Genomic DNA, 19,683 nt, shown 5'->3' on the forward strand with positions numbered 1-19,683 from the left:
ATACATCAACCATCTAGGAGGCATCAGGTCCAAGATTTTATCTACCCTAGCAAAGCATCTCTGGGAATATTGTCTTCCTCGTCATATATCTGTCAAAGCAGTTTACCTGCCAGGCAATCTGAATACAGCCGCAGACTGGTACTCCAGACATCTTCACGATTCCAGCAATTGGCAGTTGCTCCCTTCAGTGTTCAATCATCTTATTTTCATCTTTGGTGACATGTCATAGATCTTTTTGCTTCTCGCCTCAATTCCCACCTTCCTTCCTTTTTCAGTTGGAGCCCGGCTCTTGCCACGGATGCTTTCCTTCAGATTTGGCCATCATCTCTTCTTTACACTTTTCCTCCTTTCCTTCTGATTCCTCGAGTTCTTCCACAAGCGCGCAGACAGCAATCCACTCTAGTTCTCATAGCCCCTTTTTGGCAGGCTCAGCCTTGGTATCCAACTCTATCGGAATTAACAGCCGACCATCCGGTCTGGCTTCCTGATTCCCCAACTTGCTGTTGGATCCCCAGGGTCGACAACACCACACGGTCCTCGACAACTCCTTGTTCCTCATTGCTTTGAAGATTTCGAGTCATCCTGGAGAACCACAGGAATTTCAGAGGATGCTCTCAAACTCATCCAACAGTTTAGAGCCCCGGGTACCTCCAGGGCTTATAAATCCACTTGGGCCATTTGGTGCAGCTGGTGTATGGACAAGAATTCAGATCCCTTTTCAGCTGATGTAGTGTTGGTTGTGAACTTCCTTGGCCTCCCAGGGTAAGGCCTACCGCACTATCAACACTTACAGATCAGCCATTTCAGCTGAACATCATAGAGTCAATGGCAGACTGATTTGTGAACATCCCCTCATCTCTCAACTTTTAAAGGGAGTAAGATGTGTTTTTCCTTCATCTCCTAAATATAATATAATGTGGGATGTTAATTTAGTGTTGACATTTTTTACGGCTTGGCCAGATAATGATCTTCTTTCCCTTAATCAATTTTCGGAAAAGTTGACTATGCTTTTATGTCTGATATCCCTTAAACGTGTTTCGGATGTTAAAGCTTTAGATGTTACCTCCTTCTTCTTCTCTCCTTTTGGTGTTTCTTTTCAGGTTCGAAGACGGACTAAAACTAACCTGTTCATTACCCATTTTTCCCCTCTCAACCCAAATTGAGTGTTGGATATTGTTTAAAGATCTAAGTGACTCGTACTGCAGAGTTGAGATCATCCTCAGCCTCCCAATTATTTATTTCTTTCCAAAAAACCCATAAACCTGTTCCTTCACCTACCTTAGCACGTTGGTTCAAATGAATCATGTATTTAGCTGGGATCAATGTAGATTATGTTGGAGCCCATTCTGCCAGAGGGGCCATGGCCTCTCGGGCTTTCTGGGCGTGGTCCTCTTTACAGGATATTCTCAAATCTGCAGATTGGTCTAATGAAAACACGTTTAAAACTTTTTACTGTAAGCCAGTTTCTCATGGTTCAGACTCTTATTGCTATGCTTTGAACATGCATAATATGAGCCTCCGGTCTTGTAAGAAACTTGAGATTTTCCTAGCCTTGGTATCCGAAAGGCTAGATTTTATTAAAGACAGGGAGGTCAGTATTATCCCGCCACTTGATTAATCCTTTCCTGTTCCTTTATTTCAGTTCCAACTCCCTCTTCCAGCGTTGGCTCCTCCTAATCAACATGGTGTTCTTCCATCAAGACAGGATTCTTTCTTCAACGTTTCTCCTTCCTGGGCTCATGTCTACGCTCACCAGCTTCAGGACTGCTTTACTGACTTTTTCACTGTGATGACTGTATTCTATGCAGTTTTGTTTGTTACTTATTCTCCTCTTTAGTTCTCGCATCAGGAAAAGAGGACTTGTTCGCAGTCAATATATTAATAGCTGTACTTGACGTCCTGTTGGTTGTTCTACTTGTGATGTCACTTTGTAGTTTACTTTTCTTGGGAAATGTAGTTTTCTTCTAGGCTGCTGTTTAAATTAAAAGCAAGAAAAGACTGCATAATACTCGCCTTCGTGTCTTTAAGAAAAATCTACCCTTTCGGACATCAAGGCTAGGAAAATCTCAATCTTCCTGTATTATCAATAAACTTATGTTTGAAACACTAATTTAGTACTTGTCTGTGCGAAAAAACTTGAACTGTGCGAAGTGCTGAGGTATTTGTCCCGCATCAACGTTATTATCACTGCAGTGTTATTCCATACACATTTTTATCAGCAGGATGCAGAGCGCCTATTTATTATTTTACAAATCAGGAATTCCCCGTTTATTCTTTTCGTGAACGTTGAAGGGATCCTTTAGTGTTTGAACACCTCGATGACCTCTCACCAACCACTGCGCGCGCTCTCCTTTCGTGGTCTTGCTTGCCCTGAAGCCTGTGTTAATGGCTCTTTCCTAAATGTGCAGGTCAGTTTCTCTTCCTTCTCGCTCTGGACGCAGAGACGCAGCCACGTCAGTAAAGGAGCAGGGTGCTCACCGGGAAAGTGCCACGGGGAGTTCTTTCTGTTGTTTACTCACAGGAACACACTTTCCAGACAAAAGAAGCTGAAATTGAGGTTATTTACAGTCGTTGTGGTGTTTGTGGTATAGTCAAGTGCATTTGGCATCCACACGAGATAAGCGTTCCATAGAATTAATGTAATGCAAATGCCATGGAACTCATTTGCGCAGTGGTTACCTTTACATATGACATGGATTCGGTCTACATAGTACCAAGCCAGTGTGCCCACATTGTACATTGCTTCAAAGCACTTTCATGAGCAAGAAAAATACCCAAATGACAGTAGAAGGGTACACTTTACACTGGGGATTTTGTTTGCTATACGTCAGACACTTAAAGCATTATGGTTTGAGAATGTTAAAGTGGCCAGGGTTGGCAGGTGAAAGAACACACAACACACGAAGGCCCCTCTATTGAAGTCATGACTATACTTTTACATTTGCTTTATTAACCTTGTTTTCTCAAATGTGCTTGAAAATGCACTATGTGCCCACTCTTTTTTTTCAAAAGGTTTTCGGAGGAAGAACCCCTCCTACCACTCTTATGATGGTCGGGCTCACGTGCCACCAGGCACTCAACCAGAACTTCTACGCCTCACCAATTTCAAATGTCACCAGCCGCCACAGATATATACATAGTTCAAGCAGTTGGCATGTTTTACAGTTGTGCTATCAAACAAGAGGTTAGAATCCTGTAGCAGGCAAAAGTTTGAAGAATAAAAGAAATTAAAAGTCTGCACTAGCTAAGTCAAACTTGCCAAGGAGGCTAAGTAGCTAATATACATCACAACATGTATTTCAAAACATAGGAATAATAAAAACTGTAGCCACAAGAATGCCAGCTAAGGGAATGCTGATAGTCAGACGAAAATAGATTTTGATATGTGTGGGCTACATGATATTTGCAAACATTATCAGCAATATTTAGAGCTAGATCACAATGGACGTCATTTAGGAGTTGCAGTTGCGACCCCTGGCTTGCCCCTTGTGACCATTGAGGCTGCCTTTGCGACCCTGGCCTCATAGGTAGCAAAAGCATTGCCAAGAGCAGAATGTAAACAGTGTTCCGAGGGGCATAGTTTACTTTCTGCAGCAACTGAAGGGAACAGGGACAATATAATTTATTTTCTGTAAAATATATACATTTAATAGTGTTACACACACTATTACGATGAAATAAAAAATGATGCAACAAACTTTTTAAACAACTTATTGCCATGTTTCAGTATTGTGAATAGATGGAAAAAACATATCAGAACTCAACCTTCCCCTATTTACTTCTCATGTGAGATTGTTGGTTATAAGTCATCATAAATCAAAATTGACTTAATAATAGGGAAACATGTAAACCAAAGGATAGTTAGCATTCAATTTATGGAGGATTATTCTCACAAATAGTAGTAAAACTGTGCTCGTTTTTAAACCTTCTTTACAGTGAAGTTTTACTATTTTTCGGAATTTCCTAATGCTGATTAAAATCAGCATAGAAATCTGAGCTTGGCACAGATTTGGCTGCTGATTCTATGAGAAACCACATGATATTCAAGCCTGGAAACCACTATCCCTGTGTGGAAGTCATCATGGCAGAAAACTCCACACAGAATGGACACCTCTTTACAAATGCACTTTTATGGCTTCTTTCCATATTGGAAAGGGATTTATTCCAACACTTTGTTAGAGTAAAAATATGAACCTTTCCAGGTTGAAAAAGAGAGTGGTGAGAGTTTGTGAATGCCTATAAACATTCTACTTTATGGTTGTTCACAATCTTGCAAGGCTAGCCACTTGTTAAAATACCCTCAGTCCCATCTCTTCAGTGGAATTTATGGCTGCGGGGAGCTCTGCACTCATGGTGGAAATAATCTACACCTGTAAAACGACTTACATCTGCCAACAATTCCTTTGTGAATTCCTGGATGGCACCAGTAAGGTAAATTGACTAGTAAATTTAGTTTACAAATGAATTTACCTTTGTGAGTAAGCCATGTTCGATATAAATGATTTCAGGTGAACATAATTTTTTTTTTTATTTACCTCACCCTGTGATTTATCAATACATTTCTCAATGATGTAGCAGTCTGATACACAATTGGAATCATCATTATATCACAACACTTAAAAGTACTTTAGGTTCCCAGTGTTGTTCTGTGTATTGTGGCACTGCACCCTCCTCTTCAAATAAATACATAATTTTTCATGTAAGACAAAAAGAAATAAGTAATGCTCCCATAGCATATTATGTTAGCATCCTAATGAAAAAAACAGGTGGTATCTAAAATACACATTTATTGTTGTGTTAATATAGTAGTCATACAATTATAATGGAACTTTAACAAAGATAGTTAAAGTAATACTCGGATGAGTTACGGTCATGTGACATCACTTCCTAGGGCGATTCAGGGTCAGACATCTTATCATGAAACTGCCTATGATGTCACTGAGGACAAATGGTGCGTGATGTTGCTTCCACTACCTTTCTTTTTTTGGTGATTCAGCGTTCATGTAGGTTGCGGCTGGAACCTTGCCGTAATCATATTTGTTTGGAGAATAAGATATCTCTTTCTACGTCAGTTTAAAGGTTATTTACCTTAACTTCATTTTTGTGAAGAAACAAGCATAAAAGTCCACAATCAATTGTAACAATGTCTAGTCTTTAAGAACTTACAACAACAGAAGTAACAGTGAACTAAGAATATGAAGAAGAAGCAAAGTTTAGATCTAGTGATTACAACTCAGCAGTACGGTGGCAGCCTTCCCATTTGAAAGGGTAAGTAGAAAGCTTGTCAGGAGGTTAATAGAATTAAAAAAAAACCTGAGCAGCTTGCCGCGTCCTTTGTAGGAGGGACTCCTTGGAAAGTGTCATCTGGTTTTCAGTAATTTATTGCAGGACCAGTGTTTGCCGCCCTGCAACAGTTAGCGTGTGGACAAGCCCAGGGTGTCGCTCTGGCATTAAACTCTTGCGTCACGCAGTAGCAGCCAAGATGGAAGCGTTAGTTGGGCTAGTGTGGCCACAGCAGCTTCCCGCACTCATCGAGAGCAGGAGTAACAGAAAGACCTAGAAGTTAAAAGAATATCACAAGTGAAGCCTGTTGTCTGTCCCCCACCGACCGCAAGCAACTATGGGAAAGCAAAAGCAAATTGAATCAAGTCATGTGAAACCACTCAGGAGGAACCTAAGTGTACTAGATGGTTGAAAGACAAAGGATCCAGTCTCACTGTATTTAACTAACCTCAAAGCATGTTCGAATAAGACATTTATGAGGTATCTTCTAAATAGATGGTGGGTGTGGTGCATCTGGTCAAGGATCAATGCAGTCCAGGTTGTTCCAGTGTGTGGCACCGAAATCCCGATGTCCTTATGTGTTTCTCTCTCTAAATTTATTTTGGTAGATTAGTTGTATTTCCTAAAGCATATTATGATTTTGATTACATAACGTTGGGATGTGTATTCAAATAGCATCATAGTCCATATACTAGTAAACCTTATGTAAGGTGATTTATCTCTCAACGGGAGCCATTGAAGTGATTTCCAGCCTGGGGACACTTGCTCTTGTATTTCTCAGATTGAGACCCGTTCTAACCACCTAGTTTTGTTTATTCCCATTTCAGGACTTGCATTTTGTTTGGTAAGACCTTTGAAAAGATGTTCACTAGTCTTGTCTTGGCCAACAAGGACATAGTTTCATTATTTGGAATATTTCTTATTTTAGGATTACAGAAGGATGGGTGAAGAATAGATGTGACCGGGAAACAAGGCCTGTGTACCTGGCTCTTTCCAACAGGACTTTAATATAATTTAGCAGCCTAGACAATATTCAATCAATGTATGCACAGAGTCAGCCGTTAGGGAGCGGAGGACTGCATTATCTACAAATAGCAGTAGGGGTATCTTTTTCAGCACTTCAACCTCTAATACCTCCAGTTGATGAACTATACCATTTACGAACAAACTAAACAATAGCGGTGATAAGACACAACCCTGCTGAACTCCAGACAAAAATTAAAAACTATTTGTGCATGCACATTTCGGATCATATCGCATTCTTGTGCTTTTTAGGCCATATTAACCTTGAATTGTCTCCAACAATGCACACTTTACTCCTAAACCCTTTAGCATTGGCTATAATTTATACCTATTGACCAGATCAAATGAAGATTTAATATCTACAAAAGTTAATTAAAGTGGCATCTTGATGGCTCTATAGTTTGTGAAGATCATATAAAATCACATGGCGTGGCCGATAGTACTCAGACTCTGTCCTGAGGCCCATCTAGTAGACAAATATGTCTACATTTGGTAGGGGGTTGCTTTATCTACCCTTTATATGCCATTGAATTGAAAAAAGGAAGATTGCATGACGCCGGTTGTAGGAAGTTCGCTCTGTATATACTATCTTAAAGTAAGAGATAGTGTGCACAGAGTCCACAGGTTCCCCTTAGAGGTAAGATAGTGTCAAAATTAGATAATTCTAATGCTCTATTTCGTGGTAGTGTGGTTGAGCAGTAGGCTTATCAGAGAGCAGTGTTAAGCATTTGTTGTACACACACAGGCAATAAATGAGGAACACACACTCAAAGACTTAACTCCAGGCCAATAGTTTTTATATAGAAAAATATATTTTCTTAATTTATTTTTAGAACCACAAGTTCAAGATTTGAAGTAAATACATAAAATGCACGGTAGTCCACACCAGTAAGTTAGGAACTTTGAACTAGAGCAATAGCATACACAGTTTTAGTTAAAATGGCAATAAGCTATTTTAAAAGTAGACAGTGCAAAAATCAACAGTTCCTGGGGGAGGTAAGTAATGGTTAGTTTGTCAGGTAAGTAAGACACTTACAAGTCTAAGTTCCTGGGCATAGGCAGCCCACCGTTGGGGGTTCAAGGCAACCCCAACGTTACCACACCAGCAGCACAGGGCCGGTCAGGTGCAGAGGTCGAAGGAGGGTCCAAAACACATAGGCGCCTATGAAGAAAAGGGGTGCTCCGGTTCCGGTCTGCCAGCAGGTAAGTACCCACGTCTTTGGAGGGCAGACCAGGGGGATTTTGTAGAGCACTGGGGGGGACACAAGTAGGCACACAAAACACACCCTCAGCGGCACAGGGGCGACCGGTTGCAGTTTGCAAAGCAGGCATTGGATTTTGAATAGGAATCAATGAAGGGACCCGGGGGTCACTCTAGCGATGCAGGCAGGGCACAGGGGGGCCTTCTCTGGCCAGCCACCAACTGGACTAAGCAGAGGGTCGCCTGGTGGTCACTCCTGCACTGAGGTTCGGTTCCTTCTGGTCCTGGGGGCTGCGGGTGCAGTGCTTGTTCCAGGCGTCGGGTTCCTTGTTACAGGCAGTCGCAGTCAGGGGGAGCTTCTGGATTCTCTCTGCATGTGTCACTGTGGGGGTCCAGGGGTGTCGCCTCGGGCTACTCACGAGGTCGCAGTCGCCTGGGAGTCCTCCCTGTAGTGTTGGTTCTCTGTGGAGCCGGGGGCGTCGGGTGAAGGGGATGAAGTCTCACGCTTCCGGCAGGAAGAGTGAGGTCTTTAAAAGTTGCAAGAAAGTTGCAAAGTTGTTGCTGTTGTTGAGCAGAACCGCTGCTCACAGGAGTTTCTTGGTCCTTTGGTTCAGGGCAGTCCTCTGAGGCTTCAGAGGTTGCTGGTCCCTGTTGGATGCATCGCTGTTGCAGTTTTCTTTGAGTCAGGAGACAGGCCGGGAGAGCTGGGGCCAAAGCAGTTGTCGTGTCTGTCGTTTCTGCAGGGCTTTCAGGTCAGCAGTCCTTCTTCTTGGTTCAGGTTGCAGGAATCTGATTTCCTGGGTTCTTGGGTGCCCCTAAATACTAAATTTAGGGGTGTGTTTAAGTCAGGAGGTGTCAACACCAGAGCAGTACGCACTCTATTGGCGACAAAAATGCAAAAACCCAGCACTCTCAAAACAACGTAATTTATGCATTGTGCTGATATGTTGTGGTTTAACCTTTTGCACTGCAGAGTTCAATCCTGAAAACTTATTTTTAATATGCTTACAAATACTGTTCCTTTGCAATGTATTGCTGCAGGTTTCCAGAGTGTGTTAGGGTCTGGCCCCTTTCCAGGGCCTTCCAGAGACTTTCCCTGCAACATGCCTGGGTGTGGTTCTGGGATGGGCCAAGACTGTATAAAAGAGAGCCAGCCCAACTCCCAGTGCTCACTATTCAGAGGTCCCGGTGCAGAGCAGCAGCTTCTTCCTGAGCTCCTGTCCCGGTGGCCTATTTGGATCTTCCAGTCTTCTGCCCTTCATTGGTGATCATTGTTCCAGGCGGTAAGATGGTGGTTGGACTGCTCCGACACCGTTATTGAGAATTTTCATATTCTTGGTTTAATTCTTAAATGAGTAACAGATTACTTGCGCACTACCATTTCTTGACATTTACATGGTGGCTTAAGAATCGGCAAAAGAAGCGCGATTCGTTTCATTGTACTTTGATCTTGTTATTTATTGTGAGCTGTTATTTCTTGACATTTACATCGTGTTTTACGAATCGGAAAGACGCGCGATTCGATTAATGATGATTTGACGACTGTGTCAATCCTATGCTTAAAGATTTTGCTGTACAAATGGCAAAAGACTTTGTCACTATCTAGCTCGGCGAGGATAGCACTGTGCTAATTCTATGCTTAAAGACTTTGCTAGATAAGCAGACATTTAAGGTGAGCAAATCTAGAGTGTCGCTGGTGTTGCAGGGTGCTCCTTACTAGAGCAGCTCTCCACCTAAAATTGGGAACTTCCCAGAGTTCTTCTTTGTTTTTTGCATAATTTATGCGTCGCTCTATCCCTGAAAGGGTTTTGGTTTGATATATATATATATCTATATCTGCAATATGCGCAATTTGTGTTGAAACATTTTAAGAGTACACAGAAGGCCAGAGTTTCTAGATGCAATATTGTATGGTCCTAGTATACATTCTCAAAACAGGATTTATATGACTAGTTTAAAATTTAGTCAGAATGTTTTTTCTGATTCTCATGTAAAGGAAAGTACTTGAATAAGAAAGTTTTAATTTAATTCATCTTGATTCCCTTACAGGTATCTGGCCATCTTGAAACTTAGCCATTTTAAACTTAACTCTTAGATTGTTCATGTTTTCAGAGTGACTAGGCTTAGAATCATAGTCTAGTATTGATTTCAGGAGATATACTTTTCATATTGTGTGTTCTAACCTTTTTCTTACTACAGGTCTCCTTCCCAGCTGTTCCCTTCCTAATCCCCTCTTCCCCTCTTGAATTCTCTCAGTCTCTGTGATTTATCTACCAGAGTCTTGGAGCTGTTCAGTGGTGGACGTGTTGTTAACGTGCACAGACCCCGAGGATCTGGTGACTCTGACAGGAGGGCAGTAGCCAATGAGTGGAGGGGGGCACATCCCTAATCCTATTGGGGGAATCCTCCAGACTTAAGATGGAGGATTTCTAAAGGCAGGGGTCACCTCAGCTCAGAGCACCTTAGGGGCTGTCCTGACTGGTGGGTGACTCCTCCTTGTTTTTCTCATTATCTCCTCCAGCCTTGCCGCCAAAAGTGGGGCAGTGGCTGGAGGGGCAGGCATCTCCACTAGCTGGGATGCCCTGTGGTGCTGTAACAAAAGGGGTGAGCCTTTGAGGCTCACCACCAGGTGTTACAGTTCCTGCAGGGGGAGGTGAGAAGCACCTCCACCCAGTACAGGCTTTGTTCCTGGCCACAGAGTGACAAAGGCACTCTCCCCATGTGGCCAGAAACTCGTCTGGTTGTGGCAGGCTGGCAGAAACTGGTCAGCCTAGCACTAAGAGTCGGACTGGTATTCAGGGGGCATCTCTAAGATATGCCCTCACCTGTGGTATAGTGCACTCTGCCTTAGGTCTGTAAGGCCTGCTAGAGGGGTAACTTACCTATGCCAGAGGCAGTGTGGGGTTGGCATGGCACTCTGAGGGGAGTGCCATGTCAACTTAGTCATTTTCTCCCTACCAGCACACACAAGCTGTGAAGCAGTGTGCATGTGCTGAGTGAGGGGTCTCTAGGGTGGCATAAGACATGCTGCAGCCCTTAGAGACCTTCCCTGGCATCAGGGCCCTTGGTTCCAGGGGTACCAGTTACAAGGGACTTACCTGAGTGCCAGGGTTGTGGCAATTGTGGAGACAAAAGTACAGTTTAGGGAAAGAACACTGGTGCTGGGGCCTGGTTAGCAGGGTCCCAGCACACTTTCAATCATAACTTGGCATCAGCAAAAGCAAAAAGTTAGGGGGTAACAATGCCAAGGAGGCATTTCCTTACACAACCTCCCCCACCCAAACGAAAGAGGATGAGACTAACCTTTCCCAAGAGAGTCTTCATTTTCTAAGTGGAAAAACCTGGAAAGGCCATCTGCATTGGCATGGGCAGTCCCAGGTCTGTGTTCCACTCTAAAGTCCATTCCCTGTAAGGATATGGACCACCTCAACAGTTTAGGGTTTTATCCTTTCATTTGCATGAGCCATCTGAGAGGTCTGTGGTCAGTTTGAACTATGAAATGAGTACCAAAAAGGTATGGTCTCAACTTCTTCAGGGACCAGACCACAGCAAAGGCCTCCCTCTCAATGGCACTCCAACGCTGCTCCCTGGGGAGTAACCTCCTGCTAATAAAAGAAACAGGCTGGTCAAGCCATCATCATTTGTTTGGGACAGGACTGCTCCTATTCCATGTTCAGAGGCATCTGTCTGCACTATGAACTGCTTAGAGTAATCTGGAGCTTTTAAAACTGGTGCTGTGCACATTGCTTGCTTCAGGGTGTCAAAGGCCTTTTGACAGTCCAAGGTCCAGTTAACTTTCTTGGGCATTTTCTTGGAGGTAAGTTCTGTGAGGGGGGGGGTCACTATAGATCCATAATCCTTCACAAAACTCCTATAGTAACCAGTCAAGCCAAGGAATGCCCTGACTTGAGTCTGGGTTTTTGGAGCTACCCAGTCCAGAATAGTCTGGATCTTGGGTTGGAGTGGCTGAACTTGGCCTCCACCTACAAGGTGTCCCAAGTAAACCATCTGACATTTAGATGCCTTGATAGAGAGGCCTGCTGCTTGCAGGGCCTGCAAAACCTTCTTCAGGTGGACCAGGTGATCCTGCCAGCTGGAGCTAAAGACAGCAATATCATCAAGATAAGCTGCACTAAAGGACTCCAAGCCAACACGGACTTGATTCACCAACCTTTGGGAGGTGGCAGGGGCATTCTTTAAGCCAAAGGGCATCACAGTAAACTGGTAGTGCCCATCAGGTGTAGAGAATGCTGTTTTCTCTTTTGCTCCTGGTGACATTCTTATTTGCCAGTACCCTGCTGTCAAGTCAAAGGTACTCAGGTATTTGGCAGCATCCAATTTATAAATCAGCTCATCTGCCCTTGGAATAGGGTGAACATCTGTCTTTGTGACAGAATTAAGCTCTCTCTAGTCGGCACAGAACCTTATCTCTCTCTTGCCATCTTTTGTGTGAGGTTTGGGGACCAAGACTACTGGGCTAGCCCAGGGACTATCAGAGTGCTCAATCACTCCCAACTCCAGTGATGCTTTCCTTAACTTGGTCAGACTGTCTGAATATTTTGTTTTTGACAGGCATGCTGTCTCCTGTGTCCACATCATGGGTACACAGGTGTGTCTGACCAGGGGTTAGGGAAAAGAGCTCAGCAAACTGCTGGAGGACTTGCCTGCAGTCAGCTTGCTGTTGGCCAGAGAGGGTGTCGGAGTAGATCACTCCATCTACTGTGCCATCTTTAAGGTCAGTGGAGAGGAGATCAGGGAGAGGTTCACTCTCTGCTTCCTGGTCCTCATCTGTAACCATCAACATGTTTACATCTGCCCTGTCATAGAAGAGTTTTAGGCGGTTAACATGGATCACCCCCTTGGGGGTCCTGCTAGTGCCTAGGTCCACCAGGTAGATGACCTCACTCTTTTTCTCTAGCACGGGGTAAGGGCCACTCCATTTGTCTTGGAGTGTCCTGGGAGCCACAGGCTCCAGAACCCAGACTTTCTGCCCTGGCTGAAACTCAACCATAGCAGCCTTTTGGTCATACCACATCTTCTGGAGTTGTTGGCTGGCCACAAGGTTTTTACTTGCCTTTTCCATATACTCTGCCATCCTGGAACGTAGGCCTAGTACATAGTCGACTATATCTTGTTTAGGCTCATGGAGAGGTCTCTCCCAGCCTTCTTTCACAAGAGCTAGTGGTCCCCTAACAGGATGGCCAAACAGAAGTTCAAAGGGGGAAAACCCTACTCCCTTCTGAGGCACCTCTCTGTAGGTGAAAAGCAGGCATGGCAAGAGGACATCCCATCTCCTTTTGAGTTTTTCAGGGAGCCCCATGATCATGCCCTTCAATATCTTGTTAAATCTCTCAACAAGACCATTGCTTTGTGGATGGTATGGTGTGGTGAATTTGTAAGTCACCCCACACTCATTCCACATGTGTTTTAGGTAAGCTGACATGAAGTTGGTACCTCTGTCAGAAACCACCTCCTTAGGAAATCCCACTCTGGTAAAAATACCAATGAGTGCTTCGGCTACTGCAGGGGCAGTAGTGGACCTAAGGGGAATTGCCTCCGGGTACCTAGTAGCATGATTCACTACTACTAGGATCTACTGATTCCCTGATGCTACGGGAGGTTCAAGTAGACCCACTATATCCTCTCCCACTCTTTCAAAGGGGACCACCACCACTGGAAGTGGAATGAGGGGGGCCTTTAGATGGCCACTTGTCATACCACTGGCTTGACAGGTGGCACAGGAGGCACAAAACTCCTTCACTTTGTGGGACATGTTGGGCCAATAGAAATGGTTGACTAACCTCTCCCATGTCTTGGTTTGTCCTAAATGCCCAGCAAGGGGAATGTCATGGGCTAAGGTCAGAAGGAACTCCCTAAACTCCTGAGGTACTACCACTCTCCTAGTGGCACCAGGTTTGGGATCTCTTGCCTCAGTGTAATGGAGTCCATCTTCCCAATAGACCCGGTGTGTTCCACTGACATTTCCTTTTTCTTGGTCAGCAGCTTGCTGCCTTAGGCCTTGAAGAGAGGGACAAGTTTCTTGCCCCTTGCACAGCTGTTCCCTTGAGGGTCCCCCTGGGCCCAAGAGCTCAACCTGATAAGGTTCTAACTCTATAGGATCAGTTCCCTCAGGGGATAGAACTTCTTCCTGAGAAGAGAAGTTCTGTTTCTTTTTCTTTGCTAAAGCTGGTTCACTAGTCTTCTTTCTTTTTCTCTTGGAGGTTTGGGCCATTATTCCAGACTCCAACATCTCTTTTTCACCCTGAGCTCTGCACTGTGCCCTAGTCTTGACACACACCAGTTCAGGGATACCCAGCATGGCTGCATGGGTTTTGAGTTCTACCTCAGCCCATGCTGAGGACTCCAGATCATTTCCAAGCAGACATTCAACTGGTATAGCAGAAGAGACTACCAACTGTTTCACGCCAGTGACCCCTCCCCATTTTAAAGTTACCATAGCCATGGGATGTACTTTAGTCTGATTGTCAGCATTGGTGACTGGATAAGTTTGTCCAGTCAGGTATTGTCCTGGGCAAACCAGTTTGTCTGTCACCATAGTGACACTGGCACCTGTATCCCTCAGGGTCTCTACTCTAGTCCCATTAATAAAGAGCTGCTGCCTGTATTTTTGCAAGTTAGGTGGCCAGGCAGCTAGTGTGGCTAAGTCCGCCCCACCCTCAGAGACTAATGTAGCTTCAGTGTGGACCCTGATTTGCTCTGGGCACACTGTAGATCCCACCTGGAGACTGGCTATTCCAGTGCTAAACGGATTTGGAGTTTAAGTGGAACCATTCTTGGGACAGGCCTTGTCTCCAGTTTGATGTCCATGCTGACTACAGCTGCGACACCAGGCCTTTTTGGGATCAAAGTTTTTACCCTTGTACCCAAATGAAGATTGTGAAGAGGCTTTGGACCCACCCTCCTGTGCAGGTTTTTGGGTCCCTGTAGAAGATTCTTTACTTTTTCCCTTGGATGTCTCAACACTCTTCCCCTGGGGAGGCTTTGTGACCCCTTTCTTTTGGTCACCCCCTGTGGAAGTCTTGGCCACCCTTGTCTTGACCCAATGGTCTGCCTTCTTTCCCAATTCTTGGGGAGAAATCAGACCGAGGTCTACCAGATGCTGATGCAGTTTCATTGAAACAATTACTTAAAAGGTGTTCCTTCATAAACAAACTATACAGCCCTTCATAATCATTTACACCACTGCCATTAATCCAACAATCTAGTGTTTTGACTGAGAAGTCAACAAAATCAACCCAGGTCTGGCTTGAGGATTTTTGAGCCCCCCTGGACCTAATCCTGTACTCCTCAGTTGAGAATCCAAAGCCCTCAATCAGGGTAGCCTTCATGAGGTCATAGGACTCTGCATCTTTTCCAGAGAGTGTGAGGAGTCTATCCCTACACTTTCCAGTGAACATTTCCCAAAGGAGAGCACCCCAGTGAGATCTGTTTACTTTTCTGGTTGCACAAGCCCTCTCAAAAGCAGTGAACCATTTGGTGATGTTATCACCATCTTCATATTTTGTTACAATCCCTTTGGGGATTTTTAGCATGTCAGTATTCTCTCTGACCCTGTTTAAGTTGCTGCCACCATTGATGGGAGCTAAACCCATCTCTTGTCTTTACCTCTCTATGGCTAGGAGCTGTCTCTCCAAAGCCAATCTTTTGGCCATCCTGGCTAACAGGAGGTCATCTTCATTGAGGCTGCCCTCAGTGCTTCCAGAGTTGCTGGACTCCCCTGTGGGAGAAGCAGCATCTCTGACTATCATTTATGGAGTCAGGGTTTGAGCCACCCTGGTCTCCCTAACTAGTACAGGAGGGAGGGAGTTATCCTCCAGGTCACCAGTTTCCCCCTCTGTAAGGTTGTCTTCAGAGGGGTGGTCTCTAGCAAACTCTGCCAAAAGCTCCTGGAGCTGTACTTTGGTAGGGTTTGATCCAGTTTTTATATTTTTTTATTTTACAGAGAGTCCTTAACTCTGACATCCTTAGATGCAGGTAAGGGGTGAGGTTGAGTTCCACCACCATCTCTTCTGTGCTAGACATTATTTTTCTAAAAGTTAGGATACTTTTTAAGAATCTAAAACTATTTCTAGAACTTAATCCAAACTTTTACAAAACTTTTAAACTCTAAAAGAAATGCTAACAGGGACTTACACAAGGCCCTAGCAGGACTTTTAAAAATGTAGAAAAATAGCTCAGATTGCAAAAATCAGTTTCTAATGACAATTTTTGGAATTTAGTCGTGTGATCAGGTATTGGCTGAGTAGTCCAGCAAATGCAAAGTCTTAGACCCCACCGCTGATCCAGGGAGTTGGCTCTGTATATACTATTATAAAGTAATAAATAGTGTGCACAGAGTCCAAGGGATCCCCTTAGAGGTAAGATAGTGGCAAAAGTAGATAATTCTAATGCTCTATTTTGTGGTAGTGTGGTCGAGCAGTAGGCTTATCGGAGGGTAGTTTTCAGCATTTGTTGTACACACACAGGCAATAAATGAGGAACACGCACTCAAAGACTTACTCCAGGCCAATAGGTTTTTATATTGAAAAATATATTTTCTTAGTTTATTTAAGAACCACGGGTTCAAGATTTATAGTTAATACTTTAAATGTAAGGTACTTCACTTAGATACTTTAGGAACTTTGAATGAAAGCAATATCACATACAGTCTTTGTAAAAATGGCAATAAGCTATTTTCAAAGTGGACACAGTGCAAAAATCAACAGTTCCTTGGGGAGGTAAGTAAAGGTTAGTTTCATGTTTGGGGCATAGGCAGCCCACCATTGGGGGTTCAAGGCAGCCCCAAAGTTACCACACCAGCAGCTCAGGGCCGGTTAGGTGCAGAGGTCAAAGAAGTGCCCAAAACACACAGGCGCCTATGGGGAAGAGGGGTGCTCCGGTTCCAGTCTGCCAGCAGGTAAGTACCTGCGACCTCGGGTAGCAGACCAGGGGGGTTTTGTAGAGCACCGGGGGGGACACGAGAAGGCATACATAGTACACCCTCAGCGGCACAGGGGCGGCCGGCTGCAGTGAGCAAAGCAGGTGTCGGGTTTCAGGTAGGAAACAATGGAGGAACCCGGGGGTCACTTTAGCGGTGCAGGCAGGCACGGGGGCTCCTTGGGGCAGCCACCACCTGGGTTAGGCAGAGGGTCGCTCCTGCGTCGAAGTTTGGTTCCTTCAGGTCCTGGGGGCTGCGGGTGCAGTGTTGGTTCCAGGCGTCGGGTCCCTTGTTACAAGCAGTCGTGGTCAGGGGGAGCCTCTGGATTCTCTCTGCAGGCGTCACTCTGGGGGCTCAGGGGGCTCGCCTCTAGTTACTCACGGGCTCGCAGTCGACGGGGAGTCCTCCCTGTGGTGTCTGTTTTCTGCAGGTCGAGCCGGGGGCGTTGGGTGCAGAGAGTGATGTCTTGCGCTTCTGGTGGGAAACATGCAGTCTTCTTTGTTGCTTCTTTGTTGCAAAGAATTAGCTGGTTTTGAACAGGGCCGCTGTTCATGGGAGTTTCTTGGTCCTTTACTCCAGGGCAGTCCTCTGAGGCTTCAGAGGTCACTGGTCCCTGTCGGATGCGTTGGTGGAGCAGGTTTTCGAAGTTGGAGACAGGCCGGTAGGGCTGGGGCCAAATCAGTTGTTGTCTTCCTCCTTCTCTGCAGGCTTGTAGGTCAGTAGTCCTTCTTGTTTCTTCAGGTTGCAGGAATCTAATTTCTTAGGTTCTGGGGTGAACCTAAATACTGAATTTAGGGGTGTGTTTAGGTCTGGGAGGGCTGTAGCCAATGGCTACTGTCCTTGAGGGTGGCTACATCCTCTTTGTGCCTCCTCCCTGTGGGGAGGGAGGCACATCCCTAATCCTATTGGGGGAATCCTCCAAACTCAAGATGGAGGATTTCTCAAGGCAGGGGTCACCTCAGCTCAGAACACCTTAGGGGCTGTCCTGACTGGTGGGTGACTCCTCCTTGTTTTTCTCATTATCTCCTCCAGCCTTGCCGCCAAAAGTGGGGGCAGTGGCGGGAGGGGTGGGCATCTCCACTAGCTGGGATGCCCTGGGGCGCTGTAACAAAAGGGGTGAGCCTTTAAGGCTCACCGCCAGGTGTTACAGTTCCTGCAGGGGGAGGTGAGAATCACCTCCACCCAGTGCAGGCTTTGTTCCTGGCCACAGAGTGACAAAGGCACTCTCCCCATGTGGCCAGCAACATGTCTGGTGTGTGGCAGGCTGGCAGGAACTGGTCAGCCTACACTAGAAGTCAGGTATGTATTCAGGGGCATCTCTAAGATGCCCTCTGGGTGTATTTTACGATAAATTGCACACTGGCATCAGTGTGCATTTATTGTGCTGAGAAGTTTGATACTAAACTTCCCAGTTTTCAGTGTAGCCATTATGGAACTGTGGAGTTCGTGTTTGACAAACTCCCAGACCATATACTCTTATGGATACCCTGCACTTACAATGTCTAAGGTTTTGCTTAGACACTGTAGGGGCATAGTGCTCATGCACATATGCCCTCACCTGTTGTATAGTGCACCCTGCCTTAGGGTTGTAAGGCCTGCTAGAGGGGTGTCTTACGTATGCCACAGACAGTGTGGGGTTGGCATGGCACTCTGAGGGGAGTGCAATGTCGACTTAGTCATTTTCTCCCCACCAGCACACATAAACTGTGAAGCAGTGTGCATGTGCTGAGTGAGGGGTCTCTAGGGTGGCATAAGACATGCTGCAGCCCTTAGAGACCTTCCCTGGCATCAGGGCCCTTTATACCAGGGGTACCAGTTACAAGGGACTTACCTGAGTGCCAGGGTTATGCCAATTGTGGAGACAAAGGTACAGTTTAGGTAAAGAACACTTGTGCTGGGGCCTGGTTAGCAGGGTCCCAGCACACTTTCAATCATAACTTCGCATCAGGAAAGGCAAAAAGTTAGGGGGTAACATGCCAAAGAGGCATTTCCTTACAGCAGCTATACCTCTAGATAGCGCAAGGTCTCTTCAGTGAATAGGGAGAACCTTTACTAGATCTTTTTTGCCACTGCCAAGAACACACAATGTCAGCACTTCTGCGCAATGGAGTTTCCACAGAGACGCTTTCTGCCTCAAGGGAAACCTGGGATTCCTGCATGCCTTTCCACCTATACCACTCCTGTCCCAGGTTCTCAAGAATATCAGGATAAAACAGGCCTAAAGCATCCTTCTAGCTTTTGTTTGGGTGCTGAGAGTAAGGTATCCAGAGGGCCTTGGTTTGAGCATATGTCCTCTGATTAGGCTGACCCTGCAGACCTGCTGTCACAGCAACAGGGGAGGGCTCTGCACCCGGGTCTTCACAATCTACACCTTCATGCTTTGAGATTGAGCAGCAACAACTCAAGACTTTCAATCTTACTCGGGACGTGGTTTCCTTCTCCTTTTCTTATGCTACAGTAGGACCTTAATTTAGTCCCAACTTTTCTGATGTGCACTCTGTATTAGCTACTTCACAGCTCCTTGATATTAAGACTGTGTTACTCATTGTTATTACCTCAGCACAGCGTGTAAGTGAGTTTTAGGCTCTTTGTGTAAATCCACCATACACGTCCTTCTTCCCAGACAAACTGGTTCTGCGTACACAGGCATCCACTCTACCAATCCATGTTGGTCAAACCATCACCCTGCTGGCTTTCTATGTTCTGCCGCACTCCTCTAAGGATAAGAAAAGACTTCATTGTTTGGACCCAAAGAGGGAACTGAGCTTCTACATAGATTGTACCAAAGACCATTGGGTGGACAATTAGCTCTTTGTAGGGTCATCAGGAGCAAAAAAGACCATAACAGTGCAGAAGACAACCATCTCCTGCTGGATCATGCTCTGCATTAAGATCTGCTACGCATTAGCCACATAACAGCCGCTGGAAGGACAACGTGCTCATTCTACCAGGACCAAAGGTGTTACCACTGCATTGGCATGTAGCGTCCCAGTCCTAGATGTTTTAACGGCAGCTAGTGGGTAATGCTCCATATGTTCATGAAGCATTATTGCCTAGTTAGGTTCACTGGGAGGGGCATTTTGCTTGCTCGGTCCTGCAAGACTTCCTGGTTTGAGTCCATTCATAGACCCAGCTCCGAATAGGTTTTGCTTTGGTATCTATTCAAAGGTGAGAAATCTGCAGCAAGATGTCCCTTAGAACAAGTAACTTACTTTTGGTAACACTCTTTCTGGTAGAG

The sequence above is a fragment of the Pleurodeles waltl genome, chromosome 7 (genome assembly GCF_031143425.1).
Source record: "Pleurodeles waltl isolate 20211129_DDA chromosome 7, aPleWal1.hap1.20221129, whole genome shotgun sequence".
NCBI classification, from domain to species: domain Eukaryota; kingdom Metazoa; phylum Chordata; class Amphibia; order Caudata; family Salamandridae; genus Pleurodeles; species Pleurodeles waltl.